A 19308-nucleotide genomic window follows, 5' to 3' on the forward strand; every position below is an offset into this window, starting at 1 on the left:
GTGCGTAATCCGAGTACGCGCAGCGTAAGGGGTTGCGCACCTCGTTTCTATGAGGACACCAGGTACGCCCAGCGTACATGTTTGGTACGTGCAGCGTAACCCAGAGAGTTGACTTTTGTTAACTTTTAGGGTTTGGTCAACTTTAGGGTCTTTGAGCCATGAGTGGGGTAAAATGGTATTTTACCCTTCTGAGAGTACTAAGAGAGGGAATAGTGTAGCCTTGATAGATGTATAGATTTAGAGTGTTCATTTCATATGATTAGGCGGAGGCTAGACCCGATTTTACAGAGTTCGAGATTACCGAGTCACCCGAGGTGAGTCTTCTCACTATACTTTACCTAGAGTGGTAATTAGAGCTATGTGATAGAGTAATTGTATGTTCTTGCATGATGAGATTTCTATGTGCTATATGATATGTATGTTACCGGGTTTACAGAGTTAGGACTGTAGGGTCCACAGAGTTAGGACCGTAAGGTCTACAGAGTTAGGGCCAGAGGGCCCTCAGAGTTATGGGACCGGAAGGTCCCACTGAGACACATTGACCAGAGTGTCAAACAGAGTTACAGCCTCGAGTGGCTAATATGTGTTGCATCTGGTATTTTTGGGAACTCACTAAGCATTTATGCATACAGTGTTATGTTATGTGTTTCGGGTACCAGTGAGGATCGCGGGAAGGCACCAACTTGATCAGTACACACTCGGGGAGCTTTTACATATTATGATCTTGGGATGTGATGTTATGAATTGATTATGTGATACAATGATATTTTTATAACAATTATGAATGAAAGTGTGTTTTTAAAATGTGAAAAATTATTTGAAAATTTGGGTGTTACAAGTTGGTATCAGAGCCTTGGTTTAAGGGATTCGGGTTCACCTTCGGGCATATCTGAATTCAAACTGAGGATTTGAGAGATTTTCAAAATAAAATTCACAAATTTTTTCTCAAGAGTAAAAGGTTTTTGAAAGAGCAAAGCATAGCAGAGCAGTGTGTACGATCAGCCAGCGCCCGAACAGTGATTTCCCAAAATACCCTTACATTATGAGTTATGAGATATGTTATGATATGATATGAATGCTAGAGTGGGCTAGGTATTCTTATTAGGACTAGAGCGGCCTGATTTGTGAGGCCTTAGCCTAGGGATTTTGCTGCTAGGAGATGCTTGAGACTGAATAGATAGCAGCGATGAGCTTATGAGAGATTTGCTAGAGGGTAGACTATGTATAGAGAGAGTAGAGTACTTGGGACTTAGGATCCTAGGAACAGGACTGGGATGAACATTGATGCGGTGTGGACGGTAGTATTGGGCCCGTACTACTGAAGACACCGGAGCAGTGCGCAGCCCAAGTAAGAATCCTTAGGGTACCATGGATCGAGTAGGTTCAGGTTATAGAGTGTGTGTATGTTCGAGCGAGTCTCTGATATATTTTATCTTGTATTTCAGAGACATCATGGTTGGGACATGCCATAGACCAGGGACCAGCGGGTTGAGTGATGAGGAGCTCTGTCGGATGATTCATGAGGAGGTGGCTGCGGCCATCCGTGAGGAGATTTCATAGATGTTTGGGTCTATCAAGACCACTTTGATTGAGACTTTCGATGAGAGAAACCCGGCGGTTACTGAGGCTGCAGCTACCGCAACTGTTGTTGCTGCCAGACCTCAGGGTGGCGATTCGTTGTTGTTCCGGGAGTTCAACAACACGAAGACACCAGAGTTTGATGGGACGCAGGATCCGATTGCTGCGATGAGATGGGTTTCTGATATTGAGGGATGCTTTTGTACGTTTTCATGTACAAAGCATATGAGGGTCCGGTTCGCGCTGAACCAGCTTCGCTTGGGAGCGAAGGACTGGTGGAAGTTTGTGACGCTGCACTTTTCTTCTGCTGAGCTTGTTGCGGTGACCTAAGAGAGGTTCACCACTATGTTTCGAGATGAGTACGTTCCCCCGGTGGAGAGGGAACGTTTGGCCCAGGAGTTTCTGACCCTCAAGCAGGGTATTGAGTCTGTTACTATGATCACCAGGATGTTCCATGAGAGGGAGATGTTTTGACCTGAGCATGTGTCTACCGAGCAGGCATGTATGAGCCGGTATATGAGTATTCTGAGGAGGGAGATATGGGAGTTCGTGGCGAACTCGACGTACCGGAAATTTGCTGAGCTTTGGGAAAATGCCCGGAAGAGGGAGATTGAGCTCGAGACTCAGGCCAGGGAGGAGGCTGAGTCTCAGGGGAGGGATCGGCGACCGGCACGGTCCCAGCCGGCTGCCAAGCAGGCTAAGTCTGCCGATTCGAGATCAGGGAACCAGAAGGGCCGCACTTGTGGCAAGTGCGGTAAGAGTCATGAGGGGGCGTGCAGAGCAGAGTCTTGCTACAAGTGTGGCAAGGAGGGGCATAGGGCCAAGGATTGCCCCAAGGGGTTTGCAGTTTGTTTTCACTGCAACCAGCCCGGACATCGGAAGGCCGAGTGTCCACAGTTGCGAGGGTCAGCTCAGGGAGCTTCTCAGGTATCTGTCCCTACTGCGGTTTGTCACACCCCAAAACCGAGAACGGCGGAAACGTTATGGGGCGGAGGACGTCATGTAAAGTATCACAACAATGCAAAGTAGTAACCAAGCAACAACATCGTCCATTGCATTAATAGTATAATTTTAAATACAAGTGTGTTCTCTCAAAGTATAAGACAACATAATGAATATTCAAAATAAAAGACGAGTCTTGACCGCTCCGTCTTCACAAAACCTGGTCCTCGTACCTGTCTATTTGTGACCTGAGAATACAATTTATTTTGAAAGCGGGTATTAGCAATAAAGTTGGTGAATTCATAAGTACTAATGTGTCTTTGATTTGTAAAACTGTAAAGAAAAGACTTGTAATTGTTTGAAGGAAAGTTTGTATAAGTATGAAAATGTTTGTAAGTAATTGTAAACGTTTGAAAACCCTAGAAAATCCCATATTTCCTACTATTATAAAAAGTAATCTTCTACCAAGACTCAACTATTTTGAAAGAAGCCTTCTACCAAGACCCGACTGTTTGAAAGTAGCCTTCTACCAAGACCCAACTGTTTTGAAAGTAGCCTTCTACCAAGACCCATCTGTTTTCAAAGTAGCCTTCTACCAAGACCCAACTGTTTTGTAAGTAAGCATCACTGTAAATGTGACGGTTTTCTCCTGTTTAACTATTATTATAAAATTATAGTCTACCTCGTTGTTTATGCATATGATTCACAATATAAAGTTAATAAGGAAAATAGTCTATCTATATCAAATATATCCTACCTCGTCGTTCATGTGAATGTGTCACAAAGTAAAGGAAGGAAAATGATATAATAACTAAAAATTGTATCCTTTTGTACTAGGATAATCACGGCGTGGAAAATCGTCGAACAGTATAACCGTAGACACCCGTCGATGATCATTTTCCCTACTGTAGCTAACAACCTTGGGGGTGGAATGGTAATTCCCGAATCGTTTGTAACAGATTCTATGTAATAGCATCTATTAAACGTATTAATGTAAACGTGTTCATGTAAGCGTATCTATGTAAACGTATTCTTGTAAGCGTATCTCTGTAAACGTATCTATGTAAACGTATTCATGTAAGCATATCTCTGTAAACGTATTCATGTAAGCGTATCTCTATAAACGTATCTATGTAAACGTATTCATGTGAGTGTATCTCTATAAACGTATTCATATAAGCGTATCTATGTAAACGTATCTATTCATATAGCATGTAATGAATTAGTATAGACTCATGAATGAACTGACTCTTGAGTGATTCCTTGTACTTGGAATAGTAAGTAATATCTACTAACTATACCTATTATAGTTACTAGTAATGTACGTGTATAACCGAAAGTAAGCCTTTGCTATCTAAAGGTACTTAACTGACTGATGGAACTTTTATGTCTATATATGTATACATGATATATAACTAACATTTACACGACATTCAGATGAGTAACCGATGCCCTAAGGCCACATCCCAATGAGGAAAAGGAAATAAAGCGAGCTAGCCGTCCTAAGTCCTTTAAACATTACTTATGTAACTATACATATATAGGAATGCATTTGACAATATAGAAGTATAAAAGAAGTTTTCTAAAACCTTTGAAAAGTTTAATACTAAGAAATGATGACTTGATGTCAGTTTATAAAACGATTTGAAAGTATTTTGTTTGATAAGATAGTTTTCAGTATAAGGAAAACCTTTGTTTGAAACACAAGTGTAACAGATTTTGAAAGGAAACATACAGTATGTAAATTAGTTTGATAAAGAGTTTTAAACATGTAAAAACGTTTGAGAAAGGCATTTGAAGTAATCTGTTTGGTAAAACAGCTAAAAGTGTAGTAAATCCATTTGTATGCTAGTTATTAATCACATGTGATTGATGTACTAACTAGCATGATTCAACTTGTATTCCCCCCCCCCCCCATAAAAGCATTTATAAACATTTAAAAACATTAAAAAGGGTTATTTAAGGGGTATGAACTCATCTGTAATGAGTGGTTTGTTCGGAAGTGTTGGACAAGGTGCTAGGTGTCAAGTGAAGACTTGAACACACACAATGATCCTAATAACATATAAAGACATATGTATATATACAATTAGTGATTATAACACTAATTAGACAAGTATAAACATCCTAATGCGCGGAAAACACTTTGGTCAAAGTGTTAGGAGGCTATTGGGTTGCACAAAGGAGTATAAGGCTTCGTATTGGAGTTTATAGTCCATAGACCATACTTATTGGAGTTTACGGCCCAGGGGAGTTTACTCCTAGCCGTAAACTCTCTAATGGGTCTCCATTTGAGTCTTAAAGGCAAGGTTTCTTAAGTGGTTAAGTGTTCCAAGGCTTAAACAACAGGCTAGGTGAGTTTAAGGTCCAAGAATGACTCTAACTTGTGTTTATGGCGTGGGGACCACTTCCTCATGCGTTTACAGCCGTAAAATCATGGTAGGAAGTACCATTTCGTTGCTTGAAGTCCCTAGTTCAATGGTGGTTGGTTCTATGTTAACTTCTAGTCAATTGGAAGGAGGAAAGGACATCATTGCACCCTTATAGGGAGTTTACGGCCTTGGGAGATCCTTGGACGTAAACTCTCATTCAACCCCCTTTTCTTGATGATTCTAGGCTCTAAACATGTTAAAACTTGTGTACAACGAGTTAGAACAAGAGTACTTATGATCTAGGAGCTTGAATGGTCGGTTTTGGCCCAAAACACTAGTGTGTGTTCTTGGTGAAACTTGAAGATCTACAAAATGGAATGATTTCACAGATGAAATCATGTAAGATCACTAGATCATGTAAGATATCAACAAGTTAGGATAATAAAATTACGAGTTTTGAAGATCGGGGACAAAGATCGGGATGGTACTTGAGAGGATTTCAGCCAAGAGGAGGAAAGGAATGAACAAAATGGCCAAGGCTTCACCATATAGGAGGAGTTTACGGCCCACATGGAGTTTATGGCCGTAAACTCCCATGTGGTGGTCGTGAACTCCTTGTAAAGGGGTTTTAGACTTGTTCTTGGTGCTATAGCTTCAGCAGATAAACCCCGACACTTATCCCTTAAGTGTACAAGGCTCAGAACACTCAAACAGGCTCCAAATTGGGCTAAATGATAGCAGGAATCAGTTTGACTTTCAGAGAAGTGTTATACTGAACAAGATAGAAAATTTTAGGTTGTCACATGGTTCGAGCTACGGAGAGTCGGCTGGTGAAGGCTGAGGCGCCAAAGGCTCGCGGGAGAGCCTTCCAGTTGACAGCGGAGGAGGTCCGCACAGCACCCGATGTTGTGGCTGGTATGTATTCTTTCATCTGTTTATTTTGAGTTTGTGGTGTTATGCTTATATTATGATATGCGTAGGTACATTTCTTGTGTGTTATGTGCCTGCTTTGGTGTTATTTGACTCGGGTGCGAGTCGGACTTTTGTGTCGTTAGCCTTTAGTCAACACATTAGTATCTGTCGAGAAGTGTTGAGTCGACCTTTGTGAGTTTCCATAGTTGACGAGAGAGCAGTGTATGCCACTGATGTGTTTCGGGGATGTGTACTCGAGATCTTTGGCGTTGATTTTCCGATTGATTTGGTCCGGTTGCTATGGGAGATGTTTGTGTCATCGTGGGCATTGATTGGTTGAGCAAGTTTGGAGCGTTTATCGACTGTGAGTGACAGTTGGTGACCATACGAGACCCTAGTGGGGGATTTCTTACGGTTTATGGCGAGGGTACCCGTTCTGGGTCGGCATTTTGTTCCACCGCAAGAGCGAAGCATAGTCTACAGCAGGGCTGTAATAGGTTTGTGGCTTATGTGGTGGATACGAGGGTAGGTGCAGAGAGACCGAGGACGATCGATGAGGTCCCGATAGTGCGTGAGTTCCTGGATGTTTTCCCCGAGGAGTTTTCGGGTGTGCCTCCTAAGAGGCTGGTGGAGTTCCGTATTGATTTCGTTCTGAGGGTAGCGCCTATCGCCAAGGCTCCCTATCGCCTTTCACCTCCAGAGATGCAGGAGTTATCCTTGCAGCTTCAGGAGCTGCTGGAAAAGGGGTTTATACGGCCGAGTAGCTCGCCGTGGGGAGCGCCGATCCTTTTTGTCAAGAAAAAGGATGGTTCACACCGGATGCGCATTGATTACCGGGAGTTGAACAAGCTGACGGTCAAGACCCATTACCCCTTACTGAGAATCAACGATTTGTTCGGTCAGTTGCAGGGAGCGTCGTGGTTCTCCAAGATTGATTTGAGGTCTAGATATCATCAGATGAGGGTGCGTGATGAAGATATCCAGAAGACAGCATTCAGGACTCGTTATGGGCAATGCGAGTTCATGGTGATGCCTTTTCGGGCTCACCAATGCACCGGCGACATTCATGGATCTCATGAACAGGGTGTGCAGGCCGATGTTGGATCGTTCGGTGATCGTGTTCATTGATGATATATTGGTGTATTCGAGATCCAGAGAGCAGCATGAGGAGCATTTGAGGGAAATCCTTGGAGTTCTGAGATAGGAGAGGCTTTACGCCAAATTCTTCAAGTGCGATTTCTGGTTACGAGAGGTCCAGTTTCTTGGACACCTCGTCAACAGAGTTGGATATTGGTCGATCCGGCCAAGATTGAGGCGGTGATGAGTTGGGAGGTGCCGAAATCTCCTTCGGAGATCAGGAGTTTCCTAGGATTGGCTGGTTATTATCGGAGATTCATCCAGGATTTCTCCAGGATTACAGTTCCTCTCACCAGACTGACCCGGAAGGGCGTGGCTTTTAGTTGGGGCCCGGAGCAGCAGGCCTCATTCGAGACACTTCGCCAGAGATTGTGCGAAGCCCCAGTGTTGGCCCTTCCAGAGGGAATGGAGGACTTTGTGGTATATTGTGACGCGTCGATATCGGGACTGGGTGCGGTGCTGATGCAGAGAGGGCATGTGATAGCATACACATCGAGACAACTAAAGCCTCATGAGACGAGGTATCCCACTCAGGATCTGGAGTTAGGGGCTATGGTGTTCGCCCTTAAGATCTGGCGTCACTATTTGTATGTGGTTCGGTGTACCATATACACGAACCACAAGAGTTTGAAGTATCTAATGGATCAGCCCAACCTGAACATGCGTCAAAGGAGATGGTTGGACATGGTAAAGGATTATGAGTGTGAGATCCTGTACCACCCGAGCAAGGCTAACGTGGTAGCCGACGCCTTGAGTCGCAGGGCAGAGAGTGCCCCTTTGAGAGATGTTTGTCTGAGGTTGACAATGATGACTCCGGTGTTGAACACCATTCGAGAGGCCCAGGTAGAGGCCATGAGGCCGGAGAACCGCATGCCAGAACGGGTGATTGGACAGATATCTGAGTTCATTGTTGACATTCAGGGGCTTATGACCTTCCAGGGCCAGATTTGGGTGCCATTTGAGGGCGGGGAACGTGCCATTTTGATGGAGGAGGCGCACAAGTCGAGGTTTTCGATCCATCCTGGGGCCACTAACATGTATTTGGACCTGAAAAGAGACTATTGGTGGCCCTATATGAAGAGGGATGTGGAGTGGTTTTGTAGAGAGGTGCTTGACCTGTCGCAGGGTTAAGGCCGGGCACCAGTGTCCACATGGCAAGTTGCAGCTGCTTGAGGTTCCCCAGTGGAAGTGGGAACATATTTCAATGGATTTTATCACCAAATTGCTGAGGAATGCGAGAGGCGTCGATGCAATTTGGGTGATCGTCGACCGGCTGACAAAGAGCGCTCATTTTCTTGCTATCAGTGAGAGCTCTTCCGCAGAGAGGCTGGCAGAGGTGTATGTGAGGGAGGTGGTATCGCGGCATGGTGTACCGATCTTGATTGTTTCAGATCGAGATGTGCGTTTCACTTCTAGGTTCTGGAAGAAGTTCCATGAGGAGTTGGGTACTAGGCTACATTTCATTACCGCTTACCACCCACAGACGGACGAACAGAGTGAGCGGACGATTCAGACGCTCAAGGACATGCTTCGGGCATGTGTGTTGGACTTCGGAGGGAGTTTGCACACGTATCTGCCTTTGGCTGAGTTTTCCTACAACAATAGCCACCATTCGAGCATTGATATGCCTCCTTTTGAGTTGTTGTATGGGAGGAAGTGTCGGAATCCCATCTGTTGGGGAGAGGTAGGGCAACGAGTGATGGGCAACACTGAGATAGTGCTTCAGACGACAGAGCAGATACAACAGGTTAGACAGAGGTTGCTGACGGCCCAGAGTTGCCAGAAGAGTTACGCGGATAGGCATCGATCTGAGCTCGAGTTTCAGGTGGGACATTTTATACTCCTGAAAGTGTCTCCTTGGAAAGGAGTGATCCGATTCAGGAAAAGGGGCAAGTTGGGGCCCCGGTACATTGGACCGTTTAGGGTGATCACGAGGGTGGGGATGGTAGCATATCGATTGGAGCTACCTGCAGAGTTAAGCTAGATTCATGATACCTTTCATGTGTCTCAGCTGAGGAAGTGTATAGCCGACGAGTCGGTGGTGGTGCCATTGGAGGATATCCAGGTGGATTCAAGGCTGAATTATGTTGAGAGACCGATCGCGATCTTGGACTGGAAGGTCAAGGTTATGAGGAACAAGGAGGTGCCTCTGGTTCAGGTCCAGTGGCAGCATCGGAAGGGGTTCGAGCTGACTTGGGAGACGGAGTTAGAGATGCGGGAGCAGCATCCGGAGTTGTTTTTGGCATGAGACTTCGAAGGCGAAGTCTGGTTCTAGCGGGGGAGAATTGTAACATCCTGAAATCCAGGTAAAGCTATTTAACCCTTCCATTTTGTCAGGTTGTCAAAATTGGTCCCTTGAGAGAGTTCTTGTAGCAAATGAGTACGTTGGGCGTATTGGGGAGTATGTTGTGCGTACTCATGCGCTTAATTTGGACGCAAAATCGCTTGGGTATGTTGGGCGTAATGGGTCCAGATGCAAACCCTAAATGTTTGACTTGCGCACTATTTAAAGGATGCTAAGGCTCATTTCTCAGCCTCCATCCAGAGAGTGAAACCCTAAGAGAGAGCCTTCCATCGTCCATAGCTTGAGTGTGTGTGTTTTGGAGCTAAAAGTTTCTTGGTGTGTTAGTGAAGAAAAAGGAGAAGAGCTTGTGGAAGGTAGAGCTTGAAGTGCAAGTTTGCATCTGAGATCTTCATAGAAAGGAGCTTCATCTAGAGGTATAAAGTTCAAAACTTTCCTCCTTATTTGGTTTGATGTTGCATTGACCATTTCTAGGGTTAAAAGTCCCAAAGGTGGAGACTTTATGAGTGTAATGTGCTCCATGGACCTACATATGTCCCATTTCAGTGGTATTTGTGTTATAGATCCATAAAGTTTCCATCTTGGTCGTTGATATGAGGTCATGCTTGAGTTGTGAGCTTTCTAGAGTTGGGAAGTGGAATATTATGGGTGTTAGTGACTTGTCCAGCCATGCAAAGGCTTAGAGTCACCAACTTTATGGATTAAGAGGCTTAGAAATGGTTAGATCTAGAAGCTGGATGTGGATCTTAACTGTTTAAGACCCCAAGAGCTTAGAGTCTGAAACTCGGAGTTACGCGAGGCGTAATCCCAATACGCGCGGCGTACCCCGTTTCTGTGAGGACACCGGGTACGCCCAACGTATCTGTTTGGTACGTGCAGCGTAACCCGGAGAGTTGACTTTTGTTGACTTTTAGGGTTTTGTCAACTTTAGGGTCTTTGAGCCATGAGAGGGGTAAAATGGTCTTTTACCCTTCTGAGAGTACTAAGATAGGGAATAGTCTAGCCTTGAGCGATGTATTGATTTAGATTGTTCATTTCATAAGATTAGGCGGAGGCTAGACCCGATTTACAGAGTTCGAGATTACCGAGTCACCCGAGGTGTGTCTTCTCACTATACTTTACCTAGAGTGGTAATTAGAGCTATGTGATAGAGTAATTGTATGTTCTTGCATGATGAGATTTCTATGTGCTTTATGCTATGTATGTTATAGAGTTTATAGAGTTAGGACTGTAAGGTCCACAGAGTTAGGGCCAGAGGGCCCTCAGAGTTATGGGACCGGAAGGTCCCACTGAGACACATTGACTAGAGTGTCAAACAGAGTTATAGCCTCGAGTGGCTAATATGTGCTGCATGTGGTATTTTGAGGAACTCACTAAGCATTTATGCATACAGTGTTATGTTATGTGTTTCAGTTACCAGTGACGATTGCGGGAAGGCGCCGACTTGATCAGTACACACTCGGGGAGCTTTTACATATTATGATCTTGGGATGTGATGTTATGAATTGATTATGTGATACAATGATATTTTTATAACAATTATGAATAAAAGTGTGTTTTTAAAATGTGAAAAATTATTTGAAAATTTGGGTGTTACACTTTTGGCCGAAGTCAACAAAGAAAGGGGGGAGGGGTCATTATTCCAGTATGATATGAGACTCATCAACATCATCACAATAATACGTCCCCAAGCATCATGATCAGACTGACTGGTTGACAGAAGTTGTTGAGGAATAGGATCTTTCGGTATATATATTTTTTATTTATTCTAGAGGAAAAATCTCAAGACTTCATAATAGTTACAGAAAATTATAACCATCAAATATTACTATTTTTTGAAACTCAACAAAGAGACATCGTTCGTGACATAACGGTATTAACACTTATTTTCATTTATGATTTTCAGTATTAAGTCTGTAAAAGATAATACATTTTATTGTTTTTAAGCATTAATTATTAAAGTCTATGAATGACCTTTATTTCATCGGCTTGATGATGAGATACGTTAACAACAATATTTGTCTATATAAATAATTTAAATTCTTTTATCAATGCAAAACTATTTTATTTTTTCGTTGTCCGTTAGAACATTAAGAGATTCATAATGGGTCCTATTTTAGTATTTTATTTACTATATTTATATTCAAAACATTTTTTTTTTCTTTTTTGATAAATGATCATATATTATTTTTATTACCATATATTGTTTGTTCATTTCTTTATAAATAAATTATTGTCTAATAAATTTTATATATTTAAGATGCGTGTTATGTTATGTTACATATTTGTTTTGTTGCATATGATTAGAAAATAGTCTTTTCTGCGTGAGGAGAGAGTGTTTCAGGTGAATTTAATATTCAATTCCAAGATTATATGATAAAAAGTGAAATTATGAAAATGGTCCCCCAAGTAGTGGTCATTTTTCATTTATGACCATCTGTAAAAGTTTGTTTCAGTCTCTATTCTAAAATGGAATTTTGTACTTTCCTTTTCAAACAACAAATTTGTTTACACGCTTTGCTTTTTAAAAGACTTGAACTTATGAGATTTGTTTGATGTGGTTTCCATTAAAGTTTCTAGTGGGATTTTTATTTATAAATGTTTACTTTTTTGTTATAAAATTATAATAGATTTCAAAGATAGGATCATATTAAATAAATTCACATAGCAGGAACAAGTATTATCTCTCGTCGAGAAATAAATGTTGGCATGTGTTTCATTTTTTGTACTATTAGCACATGAAACTCATGTGATTCAATGGCTTTATTTGACTTTTCTAAATTATGATGTTCATATATTTGTTTTATAGGTTCATTAGGGTCCTTGGTTCTGAATTTTTTTTAAACCTAAAGTGAATTTTGTTTTTTTTTTTTTTGTAAACAAATAGCTACATAAAATGTAACCCTTATATAAGTCACATACTTTAAGAAACTTTTATACCACATAAATTTACATAAAACACCGGCTTTTGAGTTAAATAAACAGATCTCTACTTACATGGCATGACATGTTTTTAAAATGGTGATGTGTATGGCGGATACACATAAAGGTGAGTAGGGGTGCGTGCCCCTAATTGTGACCCTAACCTATTTAAATTTTAGATCCGCCACGGATGATGTGGCATACAAGCAATGTTTTAAAAATTAGTTTTTTTAGTTGAACCGGGTGATTAGTTTACTGTTCAACCGTCGAGTGAACTGGTTTTATAGTTTTCATGTTTTTTTTTTCTATTTCCTGTACATACATACATATATAAATTATGAATTTGATACTTACAAGTTCGAACATTAAAAATACACATAAAAATACGTTGTAAAAGAATTCAAATACATTAAAATAACACATAACCATAAGTTTTAGTGTTTATATAAATTCATACACGTCAAAAAGAAAATAAAATATAATACCAAAACGAAATATAATTTTAGATGAATACAAACACATCAAAAAACTTTATAGCATTTACCATATGCTTTTATTTAGAGAAAACTAAATAGATTTGAAAAAAATCACCAAAGTTTACTATATAATTATTATTTTTCATGTGCTTTTATTCGGTTTAACCAGTTCAACCAGTTTATTTTGACCGGTTCAACCGGGTTTTTCTAAAAATTGGTCGGTTCAATCCGGTTCAGAAATCAATATAAAACCGGTGATAGTTGAAATGTTCCTTCTCCCAGTTCCTGGTCCAACCGATTCAACCGGCCGGTTCAAACCAGTTTTTAAAACATTGGGCAAATCTTGTTCTGGATTTCTCGTTATATGGAATAATTTTGGTATAACTGCATTAATATTTTTTGAGTAATTTTCCTTTTCTTATAAAATGCTACTTGTATGCATTAATATTTTTTGAGTAATTTTCCTTTTCTTATAAAATGCTACTTGTATGCAATGTTTTAAATTATTCCATATAACGAGAAATCCAGAATAAGATTTGCCCAATGTTTTAAAAACCAGTTTGAATCGGCCGGTCGAATCGGTTGGACCAGGAACCGGGAGAAGGAACAGTTCAACTATCACCGGTTTTACATTAATTTCTAAACCGGACTGAACCGACCAATTTTTAGAAAAAACCCGGTTGAACCGGTTAAAATAAATCTGTTGAACCGCTTAAACCGAATAAAAACACATGAAAAATAATAATTTACATAGTAAACTTTGATGATTTTTTTTCAAATCTATTTAGTTTTCTCTAAATAAAAACATATGGTAATTTTTTGATGTGTTTGTATTCATCTAAAACTATATTTCATTTCGGTATTATACTTTATTTTCTTTTTGACGTGTATGGATTGATATAAACACTAAAACTTATGGTTATGTGTTATTTTAATGTATTTGAATTCATCTACAACGTATTTTTATGTGTATTTTTAATGTTTGAACTTCTAAGTATAAAATTCATATTTTATATATGTATGTGTCGCACCCCCAAAACCGATGAACGGCGGAAACGTTCTGGGGTGGAGGACGTCATGTACAGTATCACAGCAATGCAAAGTAGTAAACAAGCAACAACATCATCCATTGCATTAATAATATAATTTCATACAAGTGTCTTCTGTCAAGTTATATAGACACCAAAAATAATATACATCAAAATAAAAGAGGAGTCTTGAACGAGCTCCTTCTTCTCAAAAGCCTGGCACCTGTACCTGTCTACTGGTGACCTGAGAATACAAGTTATTTTAAAAGAGAATATCAGCTTTTAAATCTGGTGAGATCATAAGTATATTAGTGTCTGCATTTGTATGAAAACAATTGTAAGATGTTTGTATAAGTTTTGTGAAGTTTGTATCTGTTTGAACTCTCCAAGAAACCCTATGTTTTCTACTAAAAGTAACCTTCTACCAAGGCATCTAGTATATGTGTGTGTGTCTCATGTAAGAGTGTGTATTTTCCACAATCCGACTATCATTAACCAAAAATATAGTTTTTACATTACCGTGCATCGTGTGCATGTTCACGAAGTGAATGTAATGGGAAAATATTATAGTACTGTAGTGTTGTATTATGTAACTACTGATGTCCTAAATACCTTAAACAATTTGTAAATTTTAAGGTAATATGTGATCGACCTGTATCTTGCTACCGACTCAATAGTAAAACGACAATGTAAGATGCCGTAGAAATGACATTTGGCACCCGTAGACTTGCAAGTCCCGCTGTAGCGAGCAACAAGGTGTAGGATAGTTAATCCCGTATAGATCAATACACAAACTCATACGCTCCCCAATTAAGGAGATTCTGATACAAAAATAGTCATGGCAAGTAGTTCCATGCCCTGTTTAATGGTTCACATAACTGTGTTAATGTATATGTAATGTATATGTGTGTTAGCTGTATTGTGTGTTCTTTCTCTGTCTAGCCTGCATGTTTGTTTCTCATCATAGTGTCTATCGTTTGTTTCTCATCATAGTGTCTATTGTTTGTTTCTGATCATAGTGTTAACATGTTTGTATACCCTTGCTACCCAAAGGCATTGTATCTCTTGACTCATGTATTGAACTGACTCATTGTAGATTTCATTGTTCTAGTAATAGTATTAGTATCTTCCTAAACTACTCCTACAGTAGTTTACTAGCAATCTATGATCATGTTTGTATACCCTTGATACACAAAGGTATAGAACTAATTGAAGGAACTTTTATGACTATGTGTGTATACATGATATACAATTAATATTTAAATGACCTTCGGACGAATAACCGATGCCCTAAAGCCACATCCAAACAAGGAAAAGGAATTAAAGCGAGCTGGCCTTCCTAAGTCTTTTAAACATTGCTTATATAACAATACATACATAGACATGCATTTGTCAATATATAAGCATGAAATATTTTAAGTAAAAGTATTTGATAAGTAAAAGAGTTTGTAAAACAGTTTGAAGTATAGCAGTTTGGTAACATAGTTTGATATGTAAGAATCCACTAGTTTGGTAGTTATTAATCACATGTGATTGATGGAATAACTATAAGTATTTAACTTGCACCCCCCCCCCCATAAAAGCATTTAAAAACATTTAAACCATTGATTAAGGGATATGAACTCACCTATAGTGAGTGGTACGGATGAACTGATGATATAGGATTGCTAGGTGTCAAGTGAAGCCTTGAACACACTCTATGATCCTAGTTAACATATAATATCACATATATGAATCCAATTAGTGTTTACAACAACTAATTATTGAATTGGGACCACCTTAGGGACTAGTAAACACTTATATTGAAGTGTTACAATCATATATGATTGTATATAGGGGGTATATGGCTTCACAAAGGAGTGTAGGGCCAAAATACACACTATATGTGTGTGTGCGGCCAGGTGTGCGTCTCTACATGGCGTGTGCGGCTGGGTGTGCGGCCATACATGGTGTGTGCGGCCGTACACCTAGTGTTCTTGGTGTTCTTGGTTAAAGATGCTACCTTTTATGAAGATCCTCAAGGAGATTTGGATGATACTTAAGAGGATTTCGGGTCCTAGCTTTGAAGACGTGTAGAATGTGTTCAAAAATGACTAAGTCTTGAATATATAGGGGGAGTGTGTGTGGTTGGGATGGGTGTGTGGCCGCACACTCTTATGTGCGGCCGCACACACATTGTGTTGGTGTGATTGGCTCAAATGCAAGGTGATACACCCACAATGCTTATCCCACAACTCCTACCCTGCTTATACTAAGCTTTAAACACTTTATTTGACTCCAAACAATGCTAAACACGAGTTTAACTTTGATAAGAATGAAGAGTGTAAGCTAGAAATTTCTTGGTTGTCACATTATCCCCCCGTTAGAGAGAATTTCATCCCGAAATTAGAGTTTACGCAACTAAGTTATTACAAATAACTAAGTAAAAAGATGAGGATATTTCAGTTTCATCTGATACTCTCGCTCCCAAGTGAATTCAGGTCCTCACTTGGCGTTCCAGCGAACCTTCACTATCGGGATACGACTTTGTTTCGTTTGCTTGACCTCTCGGTCCATGATTTCTACAAGTTCTTCCACGAAGTTGAGGCTCTCGTTGATCTCGATCTCGTCGAGTGGGATTACAAGAGTCTCGTCAGACAGACACTTTTTCAAGTTCGAGATGTACGTTACTGAGTTCACGCGGTAAGTTAAGTTTGTAAGCTACAGGGCCGATTCTTGCGAGAATCTCAAAGACCCATTGTACCTTGGATTTAGCTTTCCACGCTTTACAAAGCGTATTAAGCCCTTCCAGGGTGAGACCTTCAATAAAACACGGTCGCCCACCTAGAATTCCAACGGTTTTCTATGTTTATCAGCTTAGCTTTTCTGTCGGTCTCTGGAGGCTTTCAATCGTTCACGGATATGAACGATCTTCTCCATCATTTACCATATGATCTCCGGACCTGTGAGATTGCTTTCAGGAACTCGTCCTTTAGCTAACTGGGTATCACCCACCTCAGCCCAGCATAGAGGGGATCTGCACTTGCGGCCATAGAGGGCCTCGAATGGAGCAACCTTTATGCTCATGTGATAACTGTTGTTGTAAGAAAACTCGAAAATGGGTAAATGAGTATCCCATGCTTTCCCAAAGTCTATCACACAGGCTCGCAACATATCTTCCAAGGTTTGGATAGTTCTCTCACTTTGCCCGTCGGTCTGTGGATGGTAGGCTGTACTCATGTCCTGCCTAGTTCCTAGGGAACTCTGTAGCGACTGCCAAAACCTAGAAGTGAACCTACTATCTCTGTTTGAGATAATGGATATGGGAACACCGTGCAGTCGTACTATCTCCCTAATGTAAGTTCTTGTAAGTTTCTCCATCTTGTTTGTTTCCTTGATAGGTAGGAAGTGCGAGGACTTGGTCAATTTGCTGACGATAACCCATATGGTATCAAGTCCACCCGTTGTCTTGGGCAACTTGGTAATGAAATCCAGAGTGATCTGCTCCCACTCCCATTTCGGGATCTCAGGCTGTTGTAGGAGGCCTGAGGGTTTCTGGTACTCGACCTTGACCTTTGCGCAAGTAAGGCATTTACTCACGAAGGTAGCAATCTCTGCTTTCATGTTAGGCCACCAGTATAACTTTTTGAAATCTAGATACATCTTATTTGATCCCAGGTGCACAGAATAACGAGTGTTGTATGCCTCGTTTATGACTAAATCTCTGAAACCACCGAGTTTCGGGATCCAGATCTGGTCCATGAAATAATAAGCACCGCCACCCTTAACCTCCAATTTCTTATCCATCCCTCTTAGGGATTCAGCCGCCACATTTTTAGGCTTCAAAGCGTCAAGCTGAGCTGCCTTAATTTGTGTGGACAAGTGTGAATGGATAGTCATAGTCAGCGATTTGACTCGACGACCAGAATATTCCTTCCGACTCAGGGCGTCAGCTACTACGTTGGCTTTACCCGGATGATAGCGAATTTCGCATTCGTAATCATTGAGTAGCTCAACCCACCGTCGTTGTCTCAGGTTGATTTCCTTTTGGTCGAATATGTGTTGTAAGCTTTTGTGGTCTATAAAGATAGTGCTTTTCGTTCCGTACAAGTAATGTCTCCAGATCTTCAGAGCAAACACAATTGCTCCTAGTTCAAGATCATGGGTCGTTTAGTTGACCACATGTGTCTTCAGCTGTCTCGAGGCATAGGCGATGACCTTACCTCGCTGCATTAGAACACATCCGAGTCCTTGATTTGATGCATCGCAATAGACAACGAAGTCTTCTATCCCTTCGGGGAGGGATAGTATTGGTGCAGTACACAAGGCTCGTTTAAGCGTTTGTAACGCTCTTTCCTGCTTTTCTTCCCAGTGAAAGGATACACCCTTATGGGTAACTGTTGTAAGAGGCTTCGCTATGCGGGAGAAGTTCTGAATAAACCTGCGATAGTAGCCAGTGAGGCCTAGAAATTGACGAATTTATATAGGCGTCTTCGGTGCTGACCAGCTCTCAATGGCGTTAATTTTGGAAGGGTCCACGTGTATTCCCTCTTTGCTAACCACTTGTCCTAAGAATTCGACTCGGCGGATCCAAAATTCGCATTTCGAGAACTTCGCATAAAGCTTCTCCGCGCGCAGGGTTTCTAAGACTAATCGCAGATCTTGGCTATGTTCCTCCATACTTCGAGAGTAGATAAGTATGTCATCGATGAACACGATGACAAACTGATCCAAGTAAGGATGACACACCCTATTCATTAAGTCCATGAATACAACGAGCGTGTTTGTTAATCCGAACGACATCAATATGAATTCATAGTGCCCATAACGAGTTCGGAAGGCTGTCTTCGAAACATCCTCCCCTAGCACTCGTAATTGGTGATATCCGGATCTCAATTCGATTTTTGAAAAGAAATTCGCCCCTTGAAGTTGATCAAATAAATCGTCGATTCGAGGAAAAGGATAACGATTTTTGACGGTTAGCTTGTTGAGCTCCCTGTTGTCGATGCACATACGAAATGATCCGTCTTTCTTCTTGACGAACAAGACTGGAGCTCCCCAGGGTGAGAAGCTTGGTCTTATAAAGCCCTTGCTGAGCAGTTCGTTAAGTTAACCGGACAGTTCATGCATCTCTGCAGGTGCTAGACGATAGGGCGATTTGGTTACGGGAGTAGCCCCTGGAACTAAGTCGATTCGGAACTCAACTTGACGTGGCGGAGGTAATCCTGGAAGTTCTTCTGGAAAGATGTCAAGAAAGTCACGTACTACCGGAATGTTCTGAATGTCCTTCGTTTCTTGGCTCACATCGACCACGTGAGCAAGGAATGCACGACATTCTTTTCGCAAGAATTTCAGAGCTTGGATGCTCGAGATGATACGAAGGTTCGTGCCGGGTTTTTCGCCATAAACTACTAAGGTTTCGCCAGACAGCCGATTAAGGCGAACAGCCTTTTCCTAACACATGATATCGGCACGATGAAGACTCAACCAATCCATGCCGATAATGATGTCGAAACTTTTGATAGAGACCGACATGAGATCGATAGAAAATGAATGGCTATCCAAAGTTAGGGTACACCCTATGAATATACTGCTAGTGCTCTCTGTCTTTCCATTAGCCATTTCTATAGTGAACGGTTCATTAAGTGCTCGTGATTTAT

This window comes from Lactuca serriola, chromosome 5, assembly GCF_051521515.1.
Source record: "Lactuca serriola cultivar US96UC23 chromosome 5, Lser_US96UC23_V15, whole genome shotgun sequence".
NCBI classification, from domain to species: Eukaryota; Viridiplantae; Streptophyta; class Magnoliopsida; order Asterales; family Asteraceae; genus Lactuca; species Lactuca serriola.